The following is a 19,005-nucleotide window of genomic DNA, read 5'->3' as shown; positions in this document are numbered from 1 at the left end:
TTTGAGAATGCATCTATTCCCACCCACCCCCTTGCATTATGTCATTTTATTTTTAGTACCATCTAAATAAGAAATTTCCCCTGGTCAGCTTTTCATACTTCAGGAATTTAATTAGGCTGTGTTAACAATGTTGGTAAAACCTGGATATGAGAGGAACAAAAGTGAATGGCCTTCTTAATGTTATGCCAATTTGCAAAAATAAGGGTGAAGAACATAAACAAATACATTCGTTCCTGATTCTTTCAGAAGCATCAAATAGGGAACAAATGTGAACGCTTTCTCCTGTTGAGAAATCAGTTGTATTCTGTCACTTTGTGTGGCCCTTAAAAAAATATATTATATTGCACTAAATTCTTCAAGAAAAAAAAATGGAGTCATTTTGGAATTAATCATCAGTTAATATTCTTCTTTGCTGAGAATACTTTGTAATGCATGCCTGAATCAGAAAGCCTACTTTCTGTAACCATACATTAATAATAAGCAGAATGGAACAAAGATGAAACAGATGAAACAAGATTTTCTTACACTGCACATTTCATTACACTGCATAGACTATCTACAGCCGTAAGTGCACTACATGAATGTTTGTTTAAGTACCATTTCTATTGTTCATTCACTGCTGCTGGTACAGCTGAGTTAATCAGTAAAACCAGGGTCTGTGTCCCTGTCTCTAAGCCAAGAGATGGTAAATTTCCTCCCTAACCAGCAAGCTCACTTGGAGAAAGCAAAGAGGAGAGGAAAAGGGAAAGGCAGTGAGTTGCTCCTTTGCAGGTAAGGCAATTCCGGCAGACGCTAGAAACAACTCACATGGGTGCTGAACAGTCAGATAGTTTTGGGAGGGGCCCAAACCACTCTCTCTCTCTCTCTCTCTCTCTCTCACACACACACACACACACACACACACACACACACACACACACCTGTCTGATATGCTGCAGCAAATCAACAAGTGGAACAGTGGCAGGAAGGAATGCTGATGTTTTTGAGGCTGAAGGATTCAGATGACAGGGTTGCTTTTACGCTTGGCATTAGCAGAGAAGAAAGTAGAAAACACTTAGTCATTGGGTGAAATGAGGCTTGGATGGAATTTAAGTCCTAAAGTGTGTTCAGTATATTATATTATTATAAATAATATTAGCTTTCTGTATTTGCTATTGTTAAGTTACTAGTTTATGGCTCTTGAACTCTTACAAGAAGCCTCAGTTTTCAGGAAGATATTTTGGGTACTGCGAAAGGAAGGCATTTTTTAAAAAAAATTATAATTGATTGGAAGCAGAAGGATCACCCTCTTGGCTGAGTCCCAACATTAATTTATCATTAATGGTTTTGAAGGCAGGCCATAGTATGACTTTGAACAACAGGTCACCATAACATCTAGTGTTTTGTTCCCCTTTTATCCGCAAAGAAAGCAGAATGTGCGTCCCCTTCTTGTAGCTTGCCAATATTATTCATTTAAGTTGGGGGAATGTACTATGTCAAACTATTCATTTCCTACATTATATAAGGAGTGAAATGGAATTGGACAATTTGATAATACCCCTTTGTTCAGTTCCATGTCTACTTGTAGGATTCCATCAAGCCCCATATAATAAACAGGCGCTTGTGAACTAGATTCCAAATTCTACACTGCACTGTTGCTGCCTGTTTAGTTCCTCATGTTCTTCTCATATTTCTCAGCAGGTTGCATGCTGAGAATGCCTGTGGTTTAATTCTTTGAACTATGGCCTGGAGTGTTTGGCGAGAGATTGTGATGTATGGAATAGTGAGGCAGAGTTGACCGCATACACATTCAATGGCCTAATGAGGCCTGATTTTTGGAGATAGCCTAAACTGTTTTGCAACCATTTTTGTCTTCTTGTCTTTGTTCCACCTGCACAGCTGAGTAGACACTTGTTACCCTGTGTTAATTTGTAGTTTAATAATTCCTTTGGATTAGAAACCTGCCTTTCCATTCCACTCATTCTGCTCTTTGTTTGCAAAATAACTGCAGATTTGCTCAACAATGATCGGTGCAGGGAAGAGAGCCAAAGCTTACTGTAAATGATACACAAACTCTTCCCAACATAAAGGTCAGCTAGCAACTCCCACTTCTTCTCCTCTTCCTTCTGTTACTCAACATTTCTTCTGCCCATTTATATCTAAGAAGAGAATGAATGTGAGAATGGTGGTCAGGAGGAGTGAATGACTCATGTAAATGTAAACACAGCTTACTGTATTAAGAGAGTTGGTTGAAAGAGTTTTGGATAATAATGAGAGAACAAAATAAATTCAAAAGAGTAGGTTGCATTTGAGGACCCTGCTCCCATGTCTTCCATATTCAGGTTTGAGAAGAGTGACATCTAGCCTGTGCAGTGTGCCTTTCCGTGAAATAGGTATTTGTGTTTAGATACACCCAATAGGACAGCCATCCTTTTTCTGAGGATCCCCATGACACTTTATCACATTCTAAAAGTGCTGATAAACTCCAAATCATGATGTGTACACATGTCTCAAATAATTAAACAATGTAGAATAAAGGAGCACTTAGAAAAAGTGGTGACGTAATCAATTTTAAAGAATGGGACATTCATATATGTGGGATAAGACTAATAAAGGCAATTAGTCATTATGTCTATATATTGCCTTCAGTACTACAGATAGTCCTCAATTCTCATCCACGCTGCCTCAAGAGTCCAGGAATAGGTTAAGCTCCTCCTTCTGACGTCATAGAGCTGAGTGTGCCACTATAAAAAAACAGCCTCTGGCTGGCCCGCTCATCTTTTGGCTCAGCTTCTTGTCTGAGAGCATAGTCTCTGGAAGAAGTGCTTTTAAACAGCTAAAGGAAAAGTTTGAACTCAAAGAGACAGCAATAATTTAAAATCCAACTCCTGGGGATCCGATAGAGCTCTGTCTCCAGGAGAGCAGGGATCCACTCTCCTGCAGTGCCAAGGCTTTGGCACTGCTGCACAAGCACTGCGGACCCAGGGAACATTTGGAGGAACCTCCTACGCAGCCCCACTGATTGCAACCTTGTTGTTGCTGCTGCCAGCCAAGCCGCTTTACAGCTGACTCCGGAACTTAGTTCCTGCCGCTTCTCAGCTGTTCTGGCTTAATTCGATCACTCGGGGCCTGGTAAGAGCCCAAGGAGAAGACGGTGGCTAGGCCGTCCCAGGGCCACCCCACATGGTGGGCAGCCATTTTAGAATTGCTGAGTGGCCATTTTGTTTTGGGGGAAAGTGCTTCCCCAAGGCCTCACAGTCTCCTGACTCTCCTGGCCTAGGCAACGGGCAGCACCTATGTGGGGGAAGCTCACAGCATCCTTGGTGTCTGCCCTGTTAGCCAGATGAAGAGGGAAGCCCCCCAACCTGTCCCCAAAGGACTGGAAGACTCAAAAGACTCCCAAGCCCCTTTGAGGAGAAAGAAAAGACCACAGACGATTCTATAACATGGGCCCATCCCTGGCCAATGCCCTGCTGGTACCTTTGGTGGATGCTCCGGTGGTGGCATCGTTTCTTTCTCAGGCACCGAACCAGAGGATGTGCTCAAGGCAGAGGACAAACGGTCTGAGCAAACCCTCAAGCGCACTCACCAGGCAGTGGCTTGGGTGATTAGAGCATCAATGGCAGCCTTGTTTTTTACGAGATCTTCACTGACCTAGCTTCACCAACTTTAGGAGGGGCTCCTGGCCACCGAATTCAGAGCACACCAAAATCTCAATAAGACAATTGTGGCGGTGGAGTTTACGGCAGATGCCACTCTGTGCTCGGCCAAGTCTGCTTCCAGGGCCATGGCTTCTTCAGTGGTGGCCAGGCAGATACTTTGGCTACGCAACTGGCAATCCGACTCCCACCATAAATGGAAGTTGGCATCGGCTCCATATATAAGCAATAAGCTATTTGGCGACATCCTTGAACCATACTTGACAGCGACCAAGGACAAGAAGAAGGTCCTCTCTTTGGCAGGCAAAAGGTCTGAGTATCGCCCCTCGTCTTTCAGACCCAAAACCAGCTCTCGGTTCTAGATGTCAGAGGTCCTTTCCTGCATGCTGAAGCTTCTGGCAGGCAGCAACAGTCCCCCAGTAAATGGCCCTTTCGACGGGGAGGAGGTCGTTAATTCAGATGCTCAAAATGAGTGCCCCATCTCCCCCCCATCAGAGGCCATTTGGCTTTCTTCGCCTCCAGATGGGAGGAGTCTACATCAGACTCATGGGTTCTTGAGACGGTGAGGTTGGGCCTCCAACTGGAGTTTCTCTCCCCACCTCCATGATGGTTTGTTCGCTACTCCAGGGACTGCTCTAAACAGGTCCTTACAGAATCGGCAAGCCAACATCTCATTGACATACGAGTTGTTCAACCGGTTCCTGAGGATCAATGAGGGCAAGGCTTCTCTTCTTGCCTCTTCGCAATCACAAAGGCCTCTGGGGGGTGGCGAGCCATCTTGGACCTTAAATTCTTAAACAAATTTATCCCATACAGGCGTTTTAAGATGCAGACATGCATTCTATCCTTGAAAGCATTTGAGAGGGCGACCTCCTATCCTCCATAGACCTCACAGAGGCTTATCTCCACATTCCTATCTGGTCTCATCATCACCAGTTTCTCTGTTTTTGTTATCAGAATGACCATTTCCATTACCAGGCTTTACCCTTCGGTCTCTCGTCAGCCCCAAGGGTCTTCACGAAAGTCTTGGCAGCTTTGGCAGTTTCACTTCGCACCATACGGGTGAGGGTCCAGTGCTACCTGGACGACATATTCATCCATTCACAGTTGACCCACTTGGCCCATGGCGACCTTCACATCACATTGCAGAGCCTAAGAGACCAAGGGTTCTTGATCAACCTAAGGAAAAGTCACCTTTCCCTAACGATCAGGTCACCTTGGGGCAATTATAGATACATCACTTTGTGAGATGTTCCTCTCCCCGGACTGAGTGGCATCAGTCAGATTCGGTGTCAGAGCACTGTCCCATTGTCTCTACTGTCCCAGATCCTGGGAAAGATGATCTCCTGCATTGGGATTGTCCCATGGGCTGTCTCCATGCCTGGGAACTCCAATGGTTCTTGCTCCCCTTTCAACGGGCAGGAACCAGCCATTCTACCATTAGGGTACAGGTTCCTTCTCAGGTCCTTCGGTCCTTTGCATGGTGGCAGTCCCAGGCTCTAGAGAGGGGTCTTCCCTTCAAGGAGCCAGACAGGATCCAGCTCACCACAGATGCCAGTCTCCATGGCTGGGGAGCCCATTTGGAGGGGGAAATAGCCCAGGGGTGTTGGTTACAGTCAGAAAGGACGTGCCCCATAAATTGGCTGGAACTCAAGGCTATTTTCTTAGTCCTGAAACACTTCCGGAACATGGTGGCTGGTCACCATGTGTTAGTCAGGATGGACAATGGCCCATGTCAACAGGCAAGGGAGGACCATGTCCAGGGCCTTGATGAGAGAGGCAGAGTGCCTGGGGAGGTGGGCGGAGAGACACCTCCTTTCAATCAGGGCAGACCATATATTGGGAGTCAACAATGTCCAGGCCTACTGGTTGAGTTGGTCCACAGTATACCAGGCAGAGTGGAGTCTAAACCCCTCTCTTTTTCAGGACTTGTCACGCTGATTCGGTTCTCCAACCATAGACCTCTTTGCCACCCTTCAGAATGCCCAGTTGGGCAGGTTCTTCACCAGGTTTCTGACCCAGGAAATGGAGGGGACAATGCGCTTTGGAGTGCCTGGCCTCCGTGTCTCCTCTATGCCTTTCCTCCTCTTCCCATTATTCCGGCTGTAATTTGGAAGTTGTTGGAGGAAAAGGTGGAGCTAATTCTCCTGGTGCCCCAGTGGCCCAGGAGACCCTGGTCTGCAGATCTAGTGAACCTGTCTGTGGCCCAGCTATGGAAGATCCCGGCATCCAAGATCTCCCTGCATCAGGGAGCATTACTTCACTCGAACAACCCCAGTGGTTCAGCTTAACCATTTGGCACTTGAACAGCAATCTATGAGGGCTTCCAACTTTCCTGAAAGGGTAATCGACACACACCATTCAAGCTTCCTGAAAGCTGTCTACTATGCGCATTTATGATGTGACTTGGAGGGTATTCCACTCCTGGTGCATCCCTCTTCTGCTTCTGTGGCAGAGGTGCTAATGTTCCTACAAGATGGCTTAGACAAGAGACTGGCCCGTAACACGCTTTGCCACCAGGTAACGGCTCTCCCCCCTGTTCTACCCTGGAAGGGATATGCTTCTTTGTCCCATCACCCTTCAGTGCGCAGGTTCCTAAGGGGGGCATCTAACCTTTGACCCCCTGTTGTACATAGATTTCACACTTGGGATTTACCTAAAGTGTTACAAGCTCTAACGAGGCCCCCTTTTGAGCCCCTCAGATCTGTATCTCTACAAATGCTGTCCCTCAAGGTAGCATTTTAATGGCCATTAACTCCGCCAGGAGAGTGTCTGAATTAGCAGCACTCTTGGTATGATGGACCTGTGTCTTTTCCATCAGAACAGGGTAGTTCTTAGGTTAGACCCCATGTTTGTCCCTAAGATAAACATGTGGTTTCATCGGGTGCAAGATGTTGTGTTGCCAGACTTTTGCCCCAGACCACAACACGAACTGGAACACAGGTGGCATACGCTGGATGTGAGGTGGGCCCTTCGGATTTACATCAAATGGACGCCGGCCTTTCAAAAATCTGAAGCCATGTTTGTGTCATTCCATCCCTCTACCCTGGGGAACAAGATGACTCCATTGACAGTTGGTAGGTGGATTAGAGTTTGAATATCCAAAGTGTACCAAACTTTGTCCATGCCAGTCCCCAGACATGTCACGGCCCACTCCACTAAGAGTGTGGCTACTTCGGCTGCCTGGTCTACTCAAGCATCGCTGGAGGAGATCTGCAGAACGGCTACCTGGGCTTCACCTTCACCGTTGATATGGCATTATCGCCTGGATTCATTTGCTTCAACCCAGGCATCGTTTGGTCGGAGGGTGCTTCAACAGGTGGTTCCTCAGTCAGAGTGACTGAACCAGATGTTGGCCCTCCCATGGACATGCAGGCTTTGGTATGTCCCATTCCTGGACTCTTGAGGCAGCATGGATGAAAACAAACATTGGTATAATTACCTGAGAACGCCCTTTCTATCTACGCTGCAAGAAAGTCCAGCCCCACCCTAAACATCTGGTTATGATGGTTGGGGAGAGGTGAAATTAATTTCTTGTTTATCTTCCAGAGACACATTACGTCTGTCAAGTATCCTCGCCTAAAAGATGGGTGGGCCAGCCAGAGGCTGGCTTTTTATAGTGGCAGACTCAGCTCTATAAAATGAGGACCCAGATTGTTGGGGGCTGACTCTGTAAACTGCTTAGAGAGGACTGTGAAGCGGTATATAAGTACTATTGCTATTGCTATGGGTGCACTTACCAACAGCCGCTTAATGAACCAATTTTGAAGTTACAATAGCCACCCATGCCTCACAGTCATGTCACTGCATTTTGGGTCTTTGGCAACTGGTTCACCTTTATGGCCATCTGCAGTGTTCCCTGGCGACATGACTGCAATTTGTGATATTTTTTGCTGCTTTTCAGCTACTATTTCCAGTTACGGTAAAATTCATTCACTTAATGATGGCATCATTCATTTAGTGATCACCACGTTCACTTAATGACTATAGCATTTGCTTAATGACTTTCACAAAAATGTCATAAAATAGAGTCCAGTCTGCTTAATAACGACAATGACTTACAACTGTAATTTCAAACTCACTTATGGTCTCAAGTCAATGATTACTTGTAACGAGCATATTGGTTGGTGAGGAATAATGTAGGAGCTTGTCAACTTTCCAAAGAAATCTAGTTTACCAACGTGGAAGACCGCAGGAATAAATTGGTCTAATCAGCAGGGGTCATGTAGGTATAATTTCTACCTTAAGAACAAGTATAGCTAGCAAATGCTTATATATAGTGCATGGACACATATAACTTAAGCAGCTATATGTTTAGTAAATGGCTTATAGCCATTCTACTCAGTAATGAAGCAAAAAAGAAGAGAGAGGCCTGAACTCCTGTACTGCTAAAAAGTCTGCTTTTGGCATCTATCCCACCAATTTCTTTATCCTCCTTTGGGCAGGGAAAAGGGCCTGAATTCTGACAATACTGAAAGCCTCCTCTTGAGCGTTTGACTTCATTTGCTGCACCAAAGAGACAAATATCTATCTAAAAGCCACTCACTGTCTCAGGGCCAGAAAAGCAGAGGTGAAATCAAGGGCAGGTGTTCTTGGCAGAAGTACAAGATCATCTATCCTGGAGGGCCAAGGGATGAAAATGAGAAAATGCTGGAGAAGGTGAGTGTTTTGGGACCCTGAATATTGATGATTCTTGGGTTTATGTGCCATTTTAAGTCTTAAGTCTATGTCTGCAGCATGGTGGCTCACAGGGTTAGGATGGTGGGTTGACAATTAGCAAGCCCGCATTTGAGACCCGGATGCTGCTGTGCAATGGGGCGAGCTTCCATCATTTGCTCCAGCTCTTGCTGACCCAGCAGTTTGAAAGAGGGTGACTGCAAGTAGTTACCATATTTTTCCATGTATAAGATGCTAATTTTTCTTAAAAACATTTACTTAAAAATGGAGGGGTGTCTTATACACAGGAGGCCAAGAGGAGAAGGCGTGGCCCACCCCCTTCTTCCAGCTTTGCTGGTTGAGCCTCTACCTTATATGCAGCTCTATCGTTCCACTCTATTGTAGTTTTACATTGCCACTCTAGGTTTCATCTCTATTGTTCCTTGATGCATTTCCTGTTCTTGTATTAGTCACTTGTATTATAATAAGATGGCTTCTGCGCAGTGATGGCTTGTAGTGTGCTTAATTACTCTACATGAAACTTGTGGGTGTCCTATACATGGGGGCATCTTATTGATGAAAAAATACGGTAGATCGGTACCACTTTGGTGGGCAACGTAACGGAGGAGCCCCCAAACTGGCGTCCCGGGGGCAACAGTGATGTCACTGGCTAACCCTCGGAGCTTCCGACACGAGAGTGAATGAGCAAGTCTGTGTTAGGGCGTGGAGTATACAGTCTTCAGATTTCCTGCCTCAAAATGGCAGGACAATATTCTGGTGGTTTGATAGTATAGGTAGTCCTTGACTTACAACCATTCATTTAGTGACAATGTTACGACAGAAAAAAGTGACTTGTGGATCGGTTTTCACACTTACGACCATTGTACCATCCCCATGGTCATGTGACCAAAATTCAGAAGTTTGGCAACTGGTATGTAGTTATGATGGATGCAGAATCCTGGAATCGTGAACACTTTTGTGAACTAACGAGCAAAGTCAATGGAGAAGTCAGATTCATTTAATAACAACTGCAGTAATTAACTTAACAACTGTGGCAAGAAAGGTTGTAAAATGGAACAAAACTCACTTAATGAATATCTTGCTTAGCCACAGAAATGTTGGAAATGTGGTCATATGTATAGGACAATCTGTATGTTCAAAAGGGATTCCAGAGATCAGGAAAAAGAAAGACCTATGAGAGCGATATTTAGATTCTGAGTTTCTTAGCTGTCTTTCTTTCCCCCATAATCCCTTTCCTGCTTAGGTCTTAGCAGCAGGTGTTTCTAATCTCAGACTTATTTGGGGAGAAAATGGATGGAAAGGGACTGAGTTTGGAAGAATTGGACAGAAAAATTTTAAGCACTACATTCGCCTGGTTTTCTTCTATAAATGGCCTTTTGTACTAGATTTGCAGATATTTGAGTGTCCTACTTGCTTTTGCGTGTAGATTTAGCCAAATTTTGTCAGTGAATAATTGTTCCAGCCAGTTAAATATATACTGGATTTGTTTTATTTTTCCATTATTGCTGTTAGCTACTTGTGGTGAGTGGAATACTCAGCAAGCTCAGTTCACATTTAAAAAACTCGTTGCAAAACTGATAAGGAACATATCTTCTGCTTTTAAGAAAACAGTCTACAATTGCCACCCATAGGTCATCATTAAATGTGTTTCCTTGTAAACAAATATCCAGGATCAACAATTGAAATCTCTCCTCTACCTCTTTTCAGGAAATAGAACTTACCATTCTTGGTTTACAGCATAATAAAAATGAACAAGCATGTCCTGGAAGATACCCTGACCTTTGACTTCAGTGTGTCATGTAGCAGAGGTTGAACAAACCAAAAGCATTTAATTGTTTTGTTCAGTGTCACAGTGCAGTCACGTCTATAATATGGTCCTAAGTACGTTTACTTAGAATAAAGCACACTTGAGTTCAATGTTATTTATTCTGCAAAAAGTAAGTTGAGAATTGCTACTTTAATTATTTTACTTTTCTATTCAGTCTGTCAAAACCATCCCAACTTTTGTCTACCAAAGCTTAGCAATTGTTACCATGGTGTCTTTATGTCACTGGGGTAACCTTTGGGGAAGAACATTTGAAAAGTGCATTACTTCCCACATAATACATTGAATTACAAAGACAGAAACGATTTCTTGTTTCTATTTCAAATTCATAAAGAAAGAAATAATTCACAGTAAGACTTTACTTGGATTGTATCATTTTGGCTTATAGGTAGGGGGTATTGTTTGTGCTCAGCCTAGGAAGGGGAGCCACCTACAAACCCATCCAGCAGGGTCATCTGAGAGACAGCTACTGGTTTTAAATGGGGCTAGGTGATCAAAGTGCCATCTCTTTTTAACACACATAACTTGTTTGCCTCCACCATTTTGAAGCCACTGTCCATTGCTGCAGATGTCCCATATATTTGCATGTAGATCCCATAATCCCTTTCCCCCCTGGTCTTTGAACTTCCCTTTGATAACTATTGCCAAAATAGCAATAATTACAAAGAGTTTAGAGTAGACCTCATTTTCTTTGTCACTGATTGTAACCTGCTTTGAAGGAAGGAGAACCACTCTAGAATAGAGTGTCACTTCAAACTACCTAGGTTGGTCCAGAAAGTACCGTAGTTGATGACGTTGAAAACTGCTTGGGAATTAAGCTGCTGGCCAGGATAGATTCACTGCCCTCCCCCATCCCAAGCTCACTAGAGGTCATTGACAAGTGCGATCAATGCCACCACAGTGCTAATGCCAGGTTTGAATTCCGACTGAAAAGAATCCAGATAATTCATTTTTTTCCCTTTGGAACTGGAGATTGGGAACCTTGTCAAAAAGTTTTATTAAAAAGGGAAGATTGATCCTGGATTAAAAACAATCCAGCTCTGTTGAATGGAGTGAAGATATCTTGTACAAAGGCAGCAGCACTCCATCCCTCAATGAAATATTTACCACCACAAGTGGTAGGTAGGAGGCCTTCTAGGAGGCCTTTACTGCCAGGAGTAATAAAGATCACCAAGAACTCTGACTGCTTCATCAGAGTTCGACAACAGGATCAAACTCTCCCCAGATAACTAAAGGATACACTTTACTCAACCCTGTAGAACTTGTGCAGCCGAAGTGCAACTGAGTGAATCCAATTGATTTTATCTGACAAATGCCTAGACTGATCCTCACAATGAGTCTGCAAGTGTTCCCTTACTCATCCTAAGAGAGCAAGTTACCTTAAACAGGCCTGATGGTCAGCGTTCTTCAGACACAATAACAGCACGGAAATAATTTCATTTTGCCATCCTTATTGTCACAGGGTATTCCTTAAGAAAGTCTCTTACCCATGCTAATAAAATAATAAATCAAACTAATAAAATCAAGCTTCAGTAACACTATTAAAGCTATTAAATGGTGTCCCAGAAACAGATTTCAGCCAGCAAATGCCCTTCTGAATAGTTCAGTTACAAGGTCTCCCTGAAGCTTAGGGACAAAGGTAGCATCGAATGCTTTGTAGGAAGACTATTTTAAAAGATTGGCACTATCATTGGAGAAACAGCCACTTCTCTATCTCATTCTGCAATATATGGAACCTAAATTTTAAGCAAAGGAAAATTTAAGATTATTTCCACCTCCCCTCCGCCCTTTCTTTGAAACCTACATGGTTAAATGTAGAAACTTGACCAGGAGTCAACCAGAGTTGGCTGAAAGATTGATGACCATATAAACGTTTTAATTAAATAAATAAAATTAAGAAATAAAATCTTTAAGCCTAGATAATATTCTGGATGTTGGATTTGGAAATTTGGAAGGTGTATGTATAATTCAGGATATTTGTTCTGACCCAGCTGGTCAAGGCGAGGCAGACCTCTAGAGAGTTCTTTATTTCTCTCATCCAGAAAATGGCCCTCCGATGACCAGTCAGGCTCCAGTCCCACGCTACCCTGAAGGCAGCCACCCTCAGTCCCTAAACAACAGCCACTTCAGTATAAATAAAGTCCATGGAGTAGGTGCATGCTCATGGGGCAAGGTCCAGTGTTCCAAGTCCAGTCCATAAGGCAGAGTCCAGGCACAAGACAATGGCAAAAAAAAAAAAAAAAAAGCTCCAAGGCAAGAATCAAAGGCCAAATGCAGTCCACAGAGAAGGGCAAGGTCCAAGACTAAAGGTGAAGAGCAATCTTTGAAGGTAAGGCAAACAGCAACAGGCACCAGTCGAAGCCGGGGGAGTGTAATCCAAAGCAAACAATTGTTCCTGGCAAAGACTAACTTCCCATGACTTCTCCTTAAATTACCCCATTCCAGGTGTTCCTTGTGAGGAGGGGTGGGGCAACCTCCTCCCTTGCAGCCCTTCTTTATGCTTGCCTACCGTCCGCTCCCCTTGCCCTTGGATCAAGAGGAAGAGATATGCTGCCTATCAACACCACTGCCTGTCAGCAGCTGATCCTCCCCTGTATCTGTGCAGGGAGGCAACTCTCTGTCTGGTCTAACACCTCCTCCAATACCTGAGGGGCAGAGGTCATATTCAGCAGGTTCTGACCAGTTCTGGAGAACCAGTAGTGGAAATTTTGAGTAGTTCAGAGAACTGGCAAATACCACCTCTGACTGGCCCCATCTATTCTCTGCCTCCCGAGTCCCCAGCTGATTGACTGGGTCTTCTTTTGTTGCCCTGCACAGGAGAATGGAACTGGGAAGCAGGTTAGAGGGGTGGGGAGGGAATGGAGATTTTGCAGTATCCTTCCCCTGCTATGCCCACTAAGCCACGCCCACCAAGCCATGTCATGCCCACCAAACCAATAGTAAGAAATTTTGAATCCCACCACTGGGCCCAGGACAGCACTATACTCATCTCCTGGCCACTCCAAGCATGCCAAGGGAGAGTGCCATCCCTGTCAGATGGTCCCAGTTTCAACTCCTTCTTCTCCTCCGAACTGGGCTCCATTGGGGCCACGACAATATTCTTGTTTCTATTCCCCATGTTGATGCCACGTGGCTGATTAAGGTTACAAGTCCTTTCCATCTATGAAGCACTAAGACAACAGTAGTCTTCCAGAATGCAAGCCCTTTCGTTATGAATAGAAGAATGTAGCATCTGCAGGGTTTATAATGTGAACACAAGAGATACATTTCATCACTGCAGAAGTAGAAAGCACAGAAACAGCAGCAAGTTTTTGGCAACCTTAGCACTAAAATTGCAGCGCATGATTCTTGCCATTTTTGATCTGTGACCCTCCATCTATCCACTGTTATTCCTTCATTGCTATACTTTTTTTCTAGATGAAGGAGAAGAAAAAAAACACCTTTCCACCCATAATTTAGGAGAGGCAAAGCTCAGGGTGTTCCTTTCCCCTTGTCCTCCATTTTCTGCTTGGTCATTATGCAGTCAGCTTCACAAATTGGGATAGTTCTAATTCTTAATGCATATTCTACCAGTAAGTTGTATATAAACCAGAGGCCTCATATTGACTTGGTATCAATATGGGCATTTTGAAATAATTTTAAAAAAACAATCAATTTTACTTGGGATGGTATATAGCAGGGGTGTCAAACTCACAGCATCACGTTGTTGTCACAACTTCTTTCCTCTTTGTTAAAACGGGTGGGCATGACCAGCGCTTGACACATCTGGCCCGCGGGCCACAAGTTTGACACCCCTGATATATAGGAGAAGTAATAACAATAGTATTTAGCCTTTTATATCACGTCATAGTGCTAAGCAGTTTATAGAGTCATCATATTGCCCCCAACAATCTGGGTCCTCATTTTACTGACCTCGGAAGGATGGAAGGCTGAGTCAACCACGAGCTGGTGAGGATTGAAGTCCTGGCAGTGAGCTGAATTAGCCTGCCATACTGCATTCTAACCATTGCACCTCCACGGCTTCATGATTAAATAAAAGAAGAAGAGATAACATTGTGCTTATGTCTTTAACAGCTTTGAATTGGGTGGAGACTCCAAATTATTTGCAGAATGACCTCTCTGCCCATTTGTGCCTGTCTCATCCATTCTGGAGGGTGTTGCTACAAGTCCTGTCCTTATGGCAAGATTATTTGATGGTGTCTTGGAGGTGTTTCTTTTCTGTATTAATGCCTGCTCATTGGAATGATCCCACAAGGGGAGAAGGCCCTGCCTTTATTAGCTTTCCAAAAATATTTAAAAACTGTTTTTACTCAGTCACTGGGCCAGAATAAAAAATAAACATGTCTTCTGAGAGGGAGAATTTGTGTTTGGTTGACCTATATCATATGCATTTGATATGCTGGCTAGGGATTTTTTTTTTAAAAAAAGTTGTATATACTTTATTACTTGTAATAATGGGGGGGGGATTGGTTTGATTGGTTGGTTTTTATTTGATGTAGGCTGTCTGAGAGTCATGGTAATATGAGCTGGGTATCGATATAAATGTTGTAAATTAATTAATTAATGTTACACTCTAAGTTTGTTATGATGAGCTTTGATTGGGTGCCATCTAAAGTTGGCTGAAAGATAAGCAACTATAGAAATGTCTTAATTAAAATAAATAAATAAGCTGTTTTGGGCAAGTGTTCACAATTTTTAAAAGAATAAGAATTCTTTCCATCTTGGCATACAGTCACTCTAAAATTAAACCTCATTGATTTGCTTGCAATAAATTGGATCAGTTTAGGACTATAACTTGGCAGATGTAACTCTATGACTAAAATGTCACAACTCCCATTGATTGAATACAGATCTTACTTTATTAGATTTTCATTCTCAGAACTTCAGGAACATTACAATTTACACTGGAGTCTTTAATGAAGTAACATACTCAATGGATGACAAAATTGCACACTCTGTTAAAACTGCTGTCCTTAATCCCCAACATTTGCAGTATTCTTTTCAATAATCAAATGAATGCACATTCATCCTAGAAATTTTGGATACATTATATATTTCATCCATAAATTTAATCTGTAAAAGCTTTCTATTCTTAATCTAAGCAGAAAGCAGTCCTTTTCGAAAATAACAAACAAATAAATAAATAAATGAAGGAACCAATTCATTTTATGTCTGATTTGATACGTTGATTATCATGATGTTGTAGTAATAACATCTAATTTCTGGGCACATGAAGGATTGCTACCAGCACATTTGGAAGGGCAGAAAAAAATGCTAATAAAGTGAGTGTTTTTTTATTCTGAAGGGATAATAGACTTCTTTGAAAGTTGATGCATAGACAGTGGTGCCGCATTGAATGTCACATTTGTGCAAGGTAGCAGGACAAGTAGACATGCCTTCTGATTCAGTTAATATGACCTCTTTTGGATGCCCAATCTAGAATCTCCATCTGGTAGCATTATAAAAGGAATGATGCCTGTGTTCTCCACAGATGTATAGGGAGCACTTATTTATACCTCTCGGTGTACATGCATGTGGTGGGAGTTTCTGAATTCTGATCTTTTCTGTAATGTTTGTTCCTATAATAGAGTCAACAAACAGACATTGACCTTGCCTCTTGCTTTAAATGCCCTGCTACGCTGCCAGCATGGGAATGAGCAAGTCACATGGAAAGGACTTTGGCTCACACGGACTGTTCATGTGCAAAAAAGGAGGGGGAGCAAGCGAATACAATAATCTCTGCAGGAATCTCTTGCATGCAGTGCCTTCCCCTTCCCCCAGCTAGATAATTTGCTTAAAAGCAAAATTGTATTACAGTTTTAAGCCTTTTCCAAATCATCAGAACCAATCAGAGCTATTGTAACCTCATAGCATGCCCGTCAGAAAGCTCCAGTCCTCAGTAGTGACATTCACCCCACAAAAATGGGCACAGGACGATCAAGAACATGTAAGATTCGTTCAGAGAAAGAACTAGACTTGGATGGGTCACATCTACAGTGTAATGCATGGAAGTTCATTCAAGGGATTTTGAATCTGATCAAGGATTTAATGATACAGGTGTTTAATAAACCTTCAAGCATTCTCTGGGTGGCCATGTTACTTTGGGGCTGAAGAAATGCTGCTTTGTTTTCTTGTTCATTTTTAAAATAGCAGTGTCCCAGTGTTCCATTTGGGGGATTTTATAATGGGTGTGCTTTGGCTAAATTTCTTTGAATAGCAATTTATATCTTTTCCACTGGAGAAAACAAAGAGCTTCCAAGAAAAGAATAAACGTTAATGAGTGGTATATAGGATGTTAATAAAAGATATAATTAAAAATGTTGCAGCATTGGGAATGAATGACCAAGAACCTAGTAAATGGATTGCAGATTGATTAGTAAAGGAACATCCCTTTTGTCACAACGTTAATTATTAATTAAACTTATTTTAGTGTGTATGTATACACCCACACCAACACACACAAATCAGTTAGGTTAATAATTAACATTTGGATAAAAGAGATGTCTCTTTATATAATAACAGAACATAATCCCTAACATAATAACAGATTCCTGCAAGTCTGATTGTACTATTCCTTCTCTCCTTATATCACAGTGAATCAAGGAGTTGTTTCCCTTAGCCACTTCTGGATATTATCTTGCTTTCCAGCATTTAAAGAACATTTCAGTCCTCTGCTTAGGTATTGATGGGTTTGTTTTTGTTTTTTGCATATTTATGTCAAAGTCAAATTCTCATCTTATTCTCCACAAATAATACTTGCCAGAATAGAAAACTCCAGATATTGATCTATATCTTGAATTAGTTAACTATGATAAGAATCATAGTCCAACAATATTTGTTAACCCAATCCAGGAAAACATGGATATATAATAGGAAAAGACAATACTCTTAAGTTTAAGGGCGGGCTCGGGAATTTGAGATCATGCCATGGGCACAGTCACAAAATGCCTGCCAGATGGGTTTCACATATCCCATTTTTAGAATGTAAACTGCCAAGTCCTCCAAGGCCTTTATCCTTCAGCTAACCAAAGACATTTTGATTTTCTTGGGTAAGTGGACATGTTTCCAAACAAAACACCCAACTATTCAACGTTTCTGTATTTTGCTGGTGGGGCCTTTGAGGGGGCCCTTCTTGGAAATAATATTATCCTAAAGTTCCACGGTAATTGATTGAAGCTATCAGAATATTATATATATAGCCCAGCTTTCTTTAAAGAGAGAGATAGAGATGTTACATTATGTCATGTCCCCATGAGTCCAATTCTATTTTTACACAGTATATATCCTGATGGCATTCACAGTTTCACTGACCACCAGGAGACGTCATGTTACCAGTTTCATCCTTATTGGGAATCATCAGACATGAGTAGTCAGATATTATCAGAGGTGGTATTCAGCAGGTTCTGACCAGTTCTGGAGAACCAGTAGTGGAAATTTTGAGTAGTTTGGAGGACCAGCAAATCCCACCTCTGACTGGAGATTTTACAGTATCCTTCCCTTGCCACGCCCACCAAGCCACGCCCACAGAACCAGTAGTAAAAAAAATTTGAAGCCCACCACTGGATGTTATTCTATGAGGTTCAAAACCCCTATCAGGAATTGCACTCAGGGACTTTTGTACTTGGATGTACCGCATTAGCTTTAGTTCCTGTTAGGTTTCTGACAATTCCCAGTAAGGATGAAACTGGGAGCATGGTGCCTACCAGTGATCAACATAATTGTTAGAAGAGTTCACAGGAAGGAGGATTGGGATCTGAGAGTCTGGTAAGCATGAGAAAAATCCACAAACACATTAATACTCACAGATCTGTCAACTGAACCGGATGCAGACTTACTGTTTGCTCTTCATTACTGCAGGAATGCCTTTTTCTTTTGACCATGATATTCTCATATTAACTGAGTAAGTGCCATCAATTGAGCGTGGACTTTTTAGCAACTACATAGGCAGGTCTTCTCCAGGACGAGTTGTTCTCCAGCTGGCCCTTCAGATCTTCCAGAGGTGCATTCATTATAATCAATCTCTTTTCTTTTTCTTTCTTTCCATCTTTTCCACTATTATGAACATCTTAAGGGACTGGGTCTTTTCATAAAGTGTTCATAGTATGATAATTTGAGCCTGGTACTTTGTGCCTCAAGTGCTTTGTTCTATCTATTTGTTTATTTTGTTTATTATCCATAGAATTTTCAGGAGTCTTTTCCACCAACATTGGAGTATCAAAAAAGCACCAATGTTCTTTCTATCCTGATTTTTTGAAGCACAGCTTTTCCTTTCATAGAGTGCCACAAAGGAAACCATAAAACTGCAAAATTCTGATTGTAGCAGGTACAGAAACATAATAGCATATGAATATCTTTGCCAAGATTTTCAAAGCTATTCTATAAACTTCTACTTTGTGGTATATTTCATTGCCTTTACTGTTGATAATTGCTTTTAAAAAGCAGAAGCCATCAATCACCTCAATAATTTTGGCAGATTTGAGACTGCTGGCTGCATCTATTGTTATTTTAATCTTCTTTATATTTTATCTAAGTTCCATTTTTTTCACTGTGCCCCTTGACTTTCATTACTGGACTTTGTAAATCATTTGCATTTTCTGCTATCAGAATAATATTTTCAGTCTAGCACAGATTATTGATGTTTCTTCCTTCAGTTTTAAAATCACATTCATCTTCTTCCAATCCAATCTCCCTCAATATCTATTCAGCATTTATTGTTTATATATCTATAAATAAAATGAAAACATAAGGCTTGATTATTCCCTAACTCAAAGGAATTTTTTCTCTAAAACTACTCACATTCAGAAATGAAGTCATGTATCCCTAAAGTAGAACACTAAAGTTATGTGTCTAAAATATAACATTAAA

At 42.1% G+C, this 19,005-nt stretch overlaps 2 long non-coding RNA genes across 2 annotated transcripts in view; one reads left to right on the top strand and one right to left on the bottom strand.

The window, feature by feature from the left end:
- Positions 1–669: 669 nt before the first annotated feature.
- On the top strand, positions 670–10,216 carry LOC113423984 (uncharacterized). Its single transcript, XR_003372453.2, has 3 exons — positions 670–771; positions 8,084–8,297; positions 10,023–10,216. It is a non-coding gene; the product is annotated as an uncharacterized LOC113423984 (long non-coding RNA).
- A 5,975-nt stretch (positions 10,217–16,191) lies between these two features.
- Positions 16,192–19,005, bottom strand: part of LOC148132124 (uncharacterized) — a 45,330-nt gene continuing 42,516 nt past the window's right edge. The window contains exon 4 of the long non-coding RNA XR_015747613.1: positions 16,192–18,863. This is a non-coding gene — a long non-coding RNA (uncharacterized LOC148132124). The remainder of the gene's footprint in view (positions 18,864–19,005) is intronic.

Source organism: Notechis scutatus, chromosome 2 (genome assembly GCF_049901735.1).
Source record: "Notechis scutatus isolate UNSWTSFEM ecotype Mainland chromosome 2, rNotScu1.2, whole genome shotgun sequence".
Classification (NCBI taxonomy): domain Eukaryota; kingdom Metazoa; phylum Chordata; class Lepidosauria; order Squamata; family Elapidae; genus Notechis; species Notechis scutatus.
Note: the sequence above shows the minus strand (reverse complement) of the source record. Positions and strands in the feature narration are given on the sequence as shown.